The sequence below is a fragment of the Echinops telfairi genome, unplaced genomic scaffold, assembly GCF_000313985.2.
Source record: "Echinops telfairi isolate 266 unplaced genomic scaffold, ASM31398v2 ScPeMD7_10;HRSCAF=50, whole genome shotgun sequence".
Classification (NCBI taxonomy): domain Eukaryota; kingdom Metazoa; phylum Chordata; class Mammalia; order Afrosoricida; family Tenrecidae; genus Echinops; species Echinops telfairi.
Genome location: NW_022103907.1, coordinates 3,343,393 through 3,353,459, shown reverse-complemented (window position 1 = coordinate 3,353,459; position 10,067 = coordinate 3,343,393).

The window sequence follows — 10,067 nt, the reverse complement described above, 5'->3', positions numbered from 1 at the left end:
TTGGGCTGCTAACTACAAGGTCAGCAGTTCAAATCCACCAGCTGTTCCATGAGAAAAAAGTGAGGCTTTCTGCCTCCCCGGAGATTTACCTACTCTGTCCTATAGAAGTTGGAGTTGACTGGGTCGGGGTGAGTTCTGTTGGGTTGGGTTTGGGGATTACCATCTGGGGGGAGTCTCAGAGTGGGGCACATGGCGCTCATGCTTGGCTGCTAACTGAAAGATGGATGATTTAGTTAGGATCCTCAGAAGAGGGTCCTCTGGAGGATCCTCAGAAGAAAGACCTGGTGATTTTGACTCTGACATCCCTAGGGGTGCCAAGAGTTAGGAAAGACGGGAGAACAAGTGGTTGTAAACCTTTGAGCAGGCATTACAAGCCCATTTCACTGATAGGAAGCAAAAGAAACAAACTCGGAGAAACAGGGGAATTAGCCCTGATCCTCAGAGTTAAGTCGGGGCAATGGCTGGAACTGGAAGCCAGTGCCTTCAGACTCTTTAGACTCGAGTGGTTCTCAACCTTCCCAACACCGTGACCCTTTAATACAGTTCCTCATGTGGTGGTGAACCCCCCTAACACAGGCGACCCCTGGGAAAGGGCCGTTCGACTCCCAAAGGCGCCGTGACCCATAGGTTGGGAACTACTGCTTTAGAGCGTATCATAAACTCATCTACTGCCACCGAGTCAGTTCCCACTGACAGCAAGCCCATGGGACAGGACAGAGAGGAACTTCTCCATAGGAAGTTTGAGACTGTAATCTTTATCGAAGCAGACAGCCTCGTCTTCCACCCACGAAGTTGTTGGTGAGTTTGAACAACCAACCTTGTGGTGATCAGCCCGACACTGAACCCACTGTACCACACAGCAAGGGATAACTACATAGAAAGTCAGCTTCCCCAGTTCAGTTCTGAGCTCAAGGATAGCTTCAGCCTCTCTCTTTCTCAGTGATCCCTGACTAAACACGTTAAGCTTCTGAGCTTCATTTTCTACCCCCTGCAAAATGGGCATGATCATAAGAAACCAGGCTAACATGTTTCCTATGAAGAGCAGTGAGCTCCAATGCTACAGGTGCTCTTGGGGTGGGCTCTTGAGAAAGAGATCAGACCCTTTCACTCCACAGAAGCCCCCACTTAGGCTGGCTCAGCAGGGCAAGCTCCCTGCAGCCGGCTCACTGGCTAGGGCAGAGTGATCCCAGCCTAGGGCTGAGAATACTAGGACAGTTTCTCTGGGAGGCCAGCGCCCTTACTTGCTCTCCTGTCTGGGTTGTGGGGCCAGAGGCTCAGGATCAAAGCCAGCTGCTCTCTGGGGTGAGACACATGTCCCATCATCCCATTGCCCTCTTTAATTAGCTTTCAGCTCTAGAGCCAGGACTTTTTCCAGGGGCTCTTATCAGTGCTTCTTGATAAAGTAATTAATGGCTCGCTCTTCTCCACAGAGCATCTTCCTGCCCCAGAGGGCTTTGCTTGGAAGGAAGGTGCTAATTAGTTCCTGTGTGATTATCTGGTTCAAGCCACTGCTCCTAGTCCCTGGGAATCGGTACCTGGCCCGGAGTGCTCTGCTGGGTGAGATGCCAGCCCTCTGACAGTTTGTTCCATTTGCTCAGTGCCAGCTCTGCTTCTGCTTCATTCAGTCTCTCTTTCCTCTTACCTTTGGTGGCAGTAGCTGGCTTCTGGGGACTCAGGGCCTTGTCTGAGTCTTTGAGCAAATCATACAAGCCCTGGAAGTGATTCAGGGAGGGTTCTGGAAACAGAAGCACTGCGCAGCAAATCCAACCCTTCTGATGCGGACGCCAGCCTCCACGAAAAAGACTCAGGGCGGCAGAGCTTGCTATGAAGACCCCTCAACTACTAGTCTGACTCGTCAGGCCACCCCCAGGGGCACCCAGTGACCTTGGGTACATTCTGCTTTGTCTTGATGCCTCAGTTTCCTGAGCTAATTTTTAAAAAGACAGTGTGTGTGTGTGTGTGTGTTATTTGGTTTACACCCAGGGATCGTCCGTGTATGGTGCTGCCAACTGTACAGCCTTGAGGCTGAGGAAGCCACACCCAGCCTCAGTGGGCAGTCTGAGGACATTGCTCAGTAATGTCCGCCAGGGTGGGTGTAGGTGCTGCGATTCTCAATGGCAGCAGTACTGCCACTTGGGTCAGGGCAGACCTTTACTGTATTCAACACGACTGGGTGACCCCTTAGGATGCTGAAGTATCTTTGGGCAATGCTATGGGGTTCCCCTGGGCCCCAAAGAGAGGTTGAACTCCTAACTTCCCTCCCAGTACCTTGGAGTGTGACCTGGTTTGGGAATAGTGTTTGCAGATGTAATTAGTTAACATGCGGTCATTCTGAAATAGGGTGCGTCCTACCCCAATATGACTGGGATATTTAGAAAAAGAGGAAAAGAGACCCAGACACGGAGGGAAGACAGCTGTGGCCAGGTGATGACAGGGGCTGAGAGAGACTGGAGTTCTGCTGCCATAAGCCGAGGATCACTGTGGCTATGAGGAGCCAAGAGAAGTAAAGAGACACAGCGTCCGGGGTCTTCAAGGCTTGAAGGTAAACAAGCGGCCATCTAGGCCAGAAGCAACAAAGCCCACATGGAAGAAACACACCAGCCTGTGCGATCACGAGGTGTCGAAGGGATCAGGGATCAGACACCAAAGAACAAAAGATATATCATTGTGAATGAGGAGGCCTGGGGGGTGGAGACCCAAAGCCCATCTGTAGACAACTGGACATCCCCTTACAGAAGGGTGGCAGGGAGGAGATGAGCCAGTCAGGGTGCATCGTAGCAACGATGAAACATACAACTTTTTTCTAGTTCTTTAATGCTTCCTCCCCACCTACTATCATGATCCCAATTCTACCTCACAAATCCGGCTAGACCAGAGGATGTACACTGGTACAGATAGGAACTGGAAACACAGGGAATCCAGGATGGATGATCCCTTCAGGACCAGTGGTGAGAGTGGCGATACCAGGAGGGTGGAGAGCAGGTGGGGTAGAAAGGAGGAACCGATTACAAGGATCTATATAACCTCCTCCCTGGGGGATGGACAACAGAAAAGTGGGTGAAGGGAGCATCCGATAGTGTAAGATATGACAAAATATTTATAAATTATCAAGGGTTCGTGAAGGAGGGGGAGTGGGGAGGGAGGGGGAAATGAGGAGCTGATACCAGGGGCTCAGCAGAAAGCAAATGTTTTGAGAATGATGAGGACAACAAATGTACAAATGTGCTTGACACAATGGATGGATGGATGGCTTGTGATAAGAGTTGTAGGAGCCCCCAGTAAAATGCTTTAAATTAAAAAAAGAAGAAAAGGAAGTTTCCCTGCTGTGCTTCTCAGGGGTCATCGACTTGGTTCGGACTCATGGCATCCTATGTACACCCATTGTCGCAGCCACCGTGTCTGTCTGGTGGAAGGTTTTAATCTTTTTCGATACCCCTCTCCTTCACCAACCACGATGTTCTTTTCTAGGGACTGATCTCTCTTGATACCATGTCTAAAGTCTTCACCCCCTAGCACCTTCAGATCCAGTAGGCCAGCACCTGGTGATCTGAGGTGTTCTATCCCAACAGTCCTCAGACGTGAATGCGGTCAACGGTCACTAACAGGAGACAGTGGGGCAAGCAAAAAATCACTCCACGTATTCCCAAGCATCCTCTGGGGATGGGGGTCTGGGCTACCCCCGAACGAGAACTACAGCTAGGGGGACTAGACTGAATGTATCTTCCCTAAAATGAACATGGATTATGAAGAGATCACTGAAGATATGGTAGCACAGTGTGGTAAAGGAACTAAAAGATGCCTGGCTATCAGGAAGAATAGCATCCGCGGTCTTAAAGGCTTGTTTTCAAACAATCCGTCATCTAAGTGAGGCATCAATTAAGTCCAGATGGAAGAAGCACACCAGCTTGTGTGACCCAAGGATTGTAAACAATAAAATCCAAATTCATAGAGGGAATGATATCAGAGCTTAAATTGTGAACACCTGGTTTACAGAAGGCTCTGGATGACAGTGGAAGCCCAAAATCCATGTACAGGGTCCACACATGGATTGAGTCTCTGGTGAATCCCCTCTGATCATAGTTGAGGGATGTGTATAGCTGGCACAGAAGTGCAGCCCGGTCGTGGCTCCTGCCAGGGACTTTGCACCAACAGAAGCCACCCAAAAGCTCGAGGGTCAGTCAGGGGTTGAAGTGGTGCTGAAGATGAGAGGTGGAGGAGGGAGTTGTTCATGGGTGAGGGTCCAGCAAGGAACAACAGGTCCAGAGGGAGCCGCCACTGTGACAACTTCTCGGGCAGACTGACCCTGTGGTGGAAAAAGAGCTGAGTCTTTGCTCCTCGGAGTTCCTGGCCCTCACTTGTCCTCCAGCTTTTCCTGCTGATTCTGTGGGTGACCTGGTGCCCTCTCACCACACTCCTTTCCTGACTAAGTGAACCAGACTTGGTTCCTGTGGTTCCCAGCTAGCCCTGAGTCATGCAGTTGGAGGAGGGTGTCTGAGAAGGAGGGATGCTCAGAAGTTGAAGGGGCCTTGTAAGAAGTGACTTAGAATTAAAAGACAGGAAGTCTCAAAGGCCACCAAGGCAACTTTCCTTGAAAATAACTGTGCCCGTCCTCTTGCTGAAGCCTGAGAAGTCATTCCCACAAAGGCAGATGCACTTGTATTTGAGACTTGGCTTTTTGAGGCTGATTCCTCAGGCCCCACCATCAGGATGTGCATTTTTTAAAAACTAATTTCAATCCCCAAGAGCAAAGCCAATGGTAGACGGGATGAGTTTATGATGCCACTTGGTGTATTGGTTACACAATGAGCTGCAATATGCAAGGTTGACAGTTTAAAACCAGCTGCTCCTCAGGAGAAAGATGGCTTTCTACTCCTATAAACAGTTACTGTCGCAGGGCAATTGTACCCTGTCCTATAGGGTCACCGTGAGTCAGTATCAATGCAATGGCAGTGAGTTTGATGTTTTGGTTTTCCTTAACACACAGGGTAAGTGAACTGGAGACCCTAACCTTGATATTGCAGTTCTGGAGGGAAAACAAAAAATGGAATTCTTTTATAAGTCATGGGATATATAGTGCCCACTTACATTTTTTGACTCTAGGGCTTAGTGGGAGGGAACCTGTTATCCCCCTTTTAGTCATGCTGCTATCTGGCTGGGGCCCATTTACCTGTGGGAATCCTAGCATATGGGTTTCATTGCACCAACCCTAGCACCAAAGACCACTCAGGACACATGTCCCACTAATTACACATAAATCCAAATTAACTCAAAATTTTACACAAGTTCATTTCATTCAAAATGCCTTTCATTACTGAAAAACATTTGGTTTCAACGGAAAAAAAATCAAAGCAGAAAATAATTCAGTCATTTAAGGATTAAAGCACATGCCTGAACTTAAAAAAATACAACCACATAAATGGTTGGGTCCTTCCTTCCTCTCTGATCAACCAAGGCATAGCAGGAGGAGGGCTGGTGTTGGTGTTGTGGAATGTGGGGGTGGGGAGAGTCCTCCTTGCAGAAGAGTTGATTAAAATACTGCCCCCACCCCTTTTCCCTTTAGCTGGAAATGGTATCAGGTAAAAATTATAAATGGGGTAGCATGCTAGATAAAGAAGCAGAAATAATATTAGGAATAATAATAACAACAGTATCTTCCATTGAAGCTGTGAAGACTGGAGTTGTTAGGAGATTTGTTGTTTTTCTTTGAAGTCCTTGACTACATTTTTGACACTGATGCAGTTTTTCATTGAGTTTGCTTAATTTATTGTCCACAAACCTTCACCTGTCCCCCACGCCCCCACCCCCCACTCCCCCCTCTCCACTCTCAGTCCTGCAAGCAGAGATTGGTAGCTAAGATCATGAACTTTGGCCTCAGGACAAGATTGTCTGGGCCCACATTTCAAGTGTGGCAAAGCTGAATAAATTTGGGCAAGGTATTAGAGATTTGTGCCTCAATTTCCTCCTCGGAATAATAAACTGAAGGTTAAATAAGAAGGTTGTTGTGAAGACTAAATGAGCAATAAATACATGTGTTTTGAATGGGGTCCAACACGGCATAAGGTTTCAATAAATATCACTATGTTGGTTCTCCTGGGTTGTACCTGGTACATGGTTGGTGCTCTTGTTTATTGAAGATATGATCTAATTTCCCACAGAATTCCTTAGTGAGGATAAACAATTAGGAAGAACTAATTCTTTACAGTGTGGAGAATCCAAAGTTTATTCCTGAACTGCTCACTGGCCATTGTCGCCAAGCCAATGTCTGCTTCAGACGCACGCTATCCCTCTCTGGCAGCCCTGCCCATTTTCCTAAGCACCTGCTTTACATCTCCAGTGGCTTCTAGCCACCTACTAAGTTACACCAGTCACCTCCCTTAGCCTAACAGACCACTTCTGACACTCCCTGTCCAAGACAAATGTCCTGGAACAAGGAGAGGGTCACTTGGTGTAAACCAGAGTGTCTACGACTCTTCTCAGCCGTCTTGTCTTGTTCTTCTCAACACTCCCAACACAGAAGGGCTCTTGTCTGTCTTGCAGGTCTGGGAGCACACAGACCTGACCTTACTCCTATCTCTTCTCCTCGGGTAGGTTTTAAACCATTAGTGACACTAATAACAATGATAGGAATAATGCCACTCTCATGTAATAGTGAATACTGCAGTTACATAGCTTTTTCTATGGTAACATATCTGAGGGTGAGCCAAGAAGTATTGCTACACAATAATTAATTGATTGTGGCACCAGGTCAAATGAACCCCTTGACAGCTTGAATAGTTGCTCTGTTTATCATGATACGAATACATGATAAACAGTTGTGGAGATTTTCCCTTACAGTGAGTTGCAGTTAAACCTGCTGTCCTTGACCATTGTCAAGGGCTTCAAGCGCTCTTAGTTTTCAGCCAGCAAGGTGGTGTCAACTGCACAGTGCAGGTTGTAATAAGTATTCCTCCGATCCTGATGCCAAATCTTCTTTATACAGAGTAGATTCTTAGATGATTTGCTTAGTATACACATTAAATATGTATGGTGAAGGAATACCACCCTGATACAAATCTTTCTTGATTTGAAACCACACAGTATTCTCTTGTTTTTTGGCGAATTCCTCAAAGCAATTTGGACTTCTTCCTTCAGTATCATTGGTTCTTGATCAGATGCTACCATTGAAATGGGTGAAAGTCTCTTAGTTCTTTTGGAGAAAGTGACCATGTTTTCCTTCCATTGACTTCTGATACTTCTTACATAGTTCAACAGTTTGCCCTTGGAGTCCTTCAGTATTGGGATTTGAGGCTTGATTTTTTTCTTCAGTTCTTTCAGCTCAAGAAATGTGAAGTGTGTCCCTCCTTGTTGGATTTCTAACTCTAGGTCCTTGCACAGCTTATTAGACTAGTTTTCCTTCTTCTTGAGCTGCCCTTGGGCAGTTTCTGTTCATCTCTTTGACGCCATTGTCTCTTCCGTTTGCTGCAGCTCTACAATCAAGAGTGAGTTTCAGAGCCTCTTCTGACATCCACTTTGATATTTTCTTTCTTGGCATCCTTAAAGGACTAAAACCACATTTATTTTAAATATTCTTTGCATTTGGGAAACAATATAAACTCCAAAGGGACAAGGACAGGGCTGTGGATGGAGAAGGTAAGTAAGGCTCCCCAATGAAATTCCCATAGGATAACCCTTGTTACCCTTGATGAATGAGCTGGTACATTGTTATGATGGGGAAAAAATCCCCATCATACTTTCCTGGATTTATTCTCACCAGGACAATTGTTAGTTTCAAAATACTTTTTCCTAACAAAGCCCTGTGGTTGTTCTGTGACCTTCAAGAAAATCTGTCAGGACCGTTCCTTTAGAAGCACCCAGTCCATCATCAGAACCGTCTGGGCTGACTTCTCTGGCCTGGATTTAACTAGCCCAGCAGATCCCCTCAGATGAAGACATCCTAATGAGACTAACCATTACTCATCAGTCAGGTTGTCATACTGTGGTGACAGGTGTTGCCGTCATGCTGGAAGTTATACCACTGATATCTCAAATACCCTCAAGGTGACCTATGGTGACAGGTTTCCGCTGAGCTTCCAGACTAAGACAGACTAGGAAGAAGGAAGGGGGGATCCGTTTCTGAGGGATTAGCCACTGAAAACCTCATGCATATCAGTGGACAATTATTTGATAGGGTCTCAGAATATGAAACTCTCAAGTGGAAAGGAACCCAAATTATGGCTGGGGAAGAGCTGGTTCTTCCAAGTAGAGTTGACTTTAATGATGCGAATGGAACAAGGCTTTCAACACCTTCCTTTCCTGATGTGGCACAACTCCAGATGACAAGAAACAGAACATCTGTCAATAATCAGAATGGAGAATCCCTGAAGAATGAATCTAGGAAAAAGGAAAGTTATCACAAGGAGAATGAATCCTAAAAACAGATAACTGCATCAGTGTACCGAAATGGCCAGGTACTGGCCAGTTTGAATCGGACAAGCATCTGGATTCCCTTCCACGAATCACAAATTCAAGAGGAATGACTTCCCATTCATCGTCAAAAGAACAGTTTAAGCTCTATCTTGAAATTCAATGCTGCCTTGGATAGGTTAAGACCATATACCTACAAAGAAGACCAGTCATTCAAATGTACACACAAACCAGCACCATCCATAATAAAAAATTAAAGAAGGGTGCCGATTTCCGCACTTTGACGTTGGAGCCAATGTGCCATCATGATACATTGACAATAACTGGTGCGTGGAATACAAAAGTTCAAAGCAAAGAGGAAGGATCAAGAGTTGGGAAAATGGCCTTGGCAACAGAGACAATGGTATAGATGCATGACAGAATTATGACTAACGACTTATTCAATGTAAATATCTTTTTTTTTAACAACGGAAATGACAACTATCCACATGGACCTCACTGGGTATAGTACACAGAAAGCAAGTAGATTACATCTATGTCAAGAGGTAATAAGGAAGTTCAAGATCATCAGTCAGAACAAGGCCAGAGACCGACTATGAGACAGACAATACAGGAAGAATATAACATCAGGGTTTCAGGAAGGCTCATGAACAACTTGGTTGGCTGAAAGTGAAGAGGCTTCAAATATTTACCGAGGAAGAACAAAGAATGCAGCCATCAGTATAGATTACACCTTAATGTAAAGAAAACACAAATTCTTACACCTGGACTCATAAACTACATCACAGCAAATGGAGAAAAGATTGAAATTGTGCATGTGTCAAGAATTTCATTTTACTTGGATCCACCATCAATGCTCATGGAAGTAGCAGTCAAGAAATTAAATGACCCTGCATTGGGCAAATCTACTACACAAGACCACTTAACGGGCTAACGAGAAAGCATGCCACTTTAAGGGCCACAGTTTGTCTGACCCACGCCATGGTATTTTCTTTTTCTTTCATTTTAAAAATTTTGTTTATTTTTGGTATTTTCAGATGGTCCAAATGCATGGGAAAACTGTACAATGACTAAAGACAACCAGAGGAGAATTGTTGCATTTGCATTATGATGTTGGTGAAGACTATTGAAATGGCCATGGACTAGCCGAAGAACGAAAGAAGTGATCTTGGAAGAAGCCACGCCAAAATGCTCCTTAGAAGCAAGGGGGGATGAGATGAATTTTAGACGTGTTATCAGAAAGGACCAGCTCTGGAGAAAGACGCCATGGTAGATAAAGCAGAGGGTCAGCAAATAGAAGGCAACCCTCAAAAGAGGGATCGACACGAGGGCTACAGCAACTGGCTGACACGTGTCCACTGGGAGGGCGGTGCCAGCTGAGCTGAGCTTTGTTCTGTTCTACATAATGTTGCTATGAATCCGAATGGGCCCGAGGGCACCTAACAAACACAACAATATAAATGCCTTCGTGAGAGAACTTGTGTGCTGCCATCCACTGATCTCAGAGTCACGTTTCAACACATTTTGTTTGGGTCAAACCTGTGAGTGTGTCAACTGAGATCTAGTTGCAGCCCTTTTATTTACCCTCATGAGTTTAGTGATCTGCGTGTCTATATTTGTATAAAATATATACGTAAAGTCTTTCTAAATATGATTACACACAA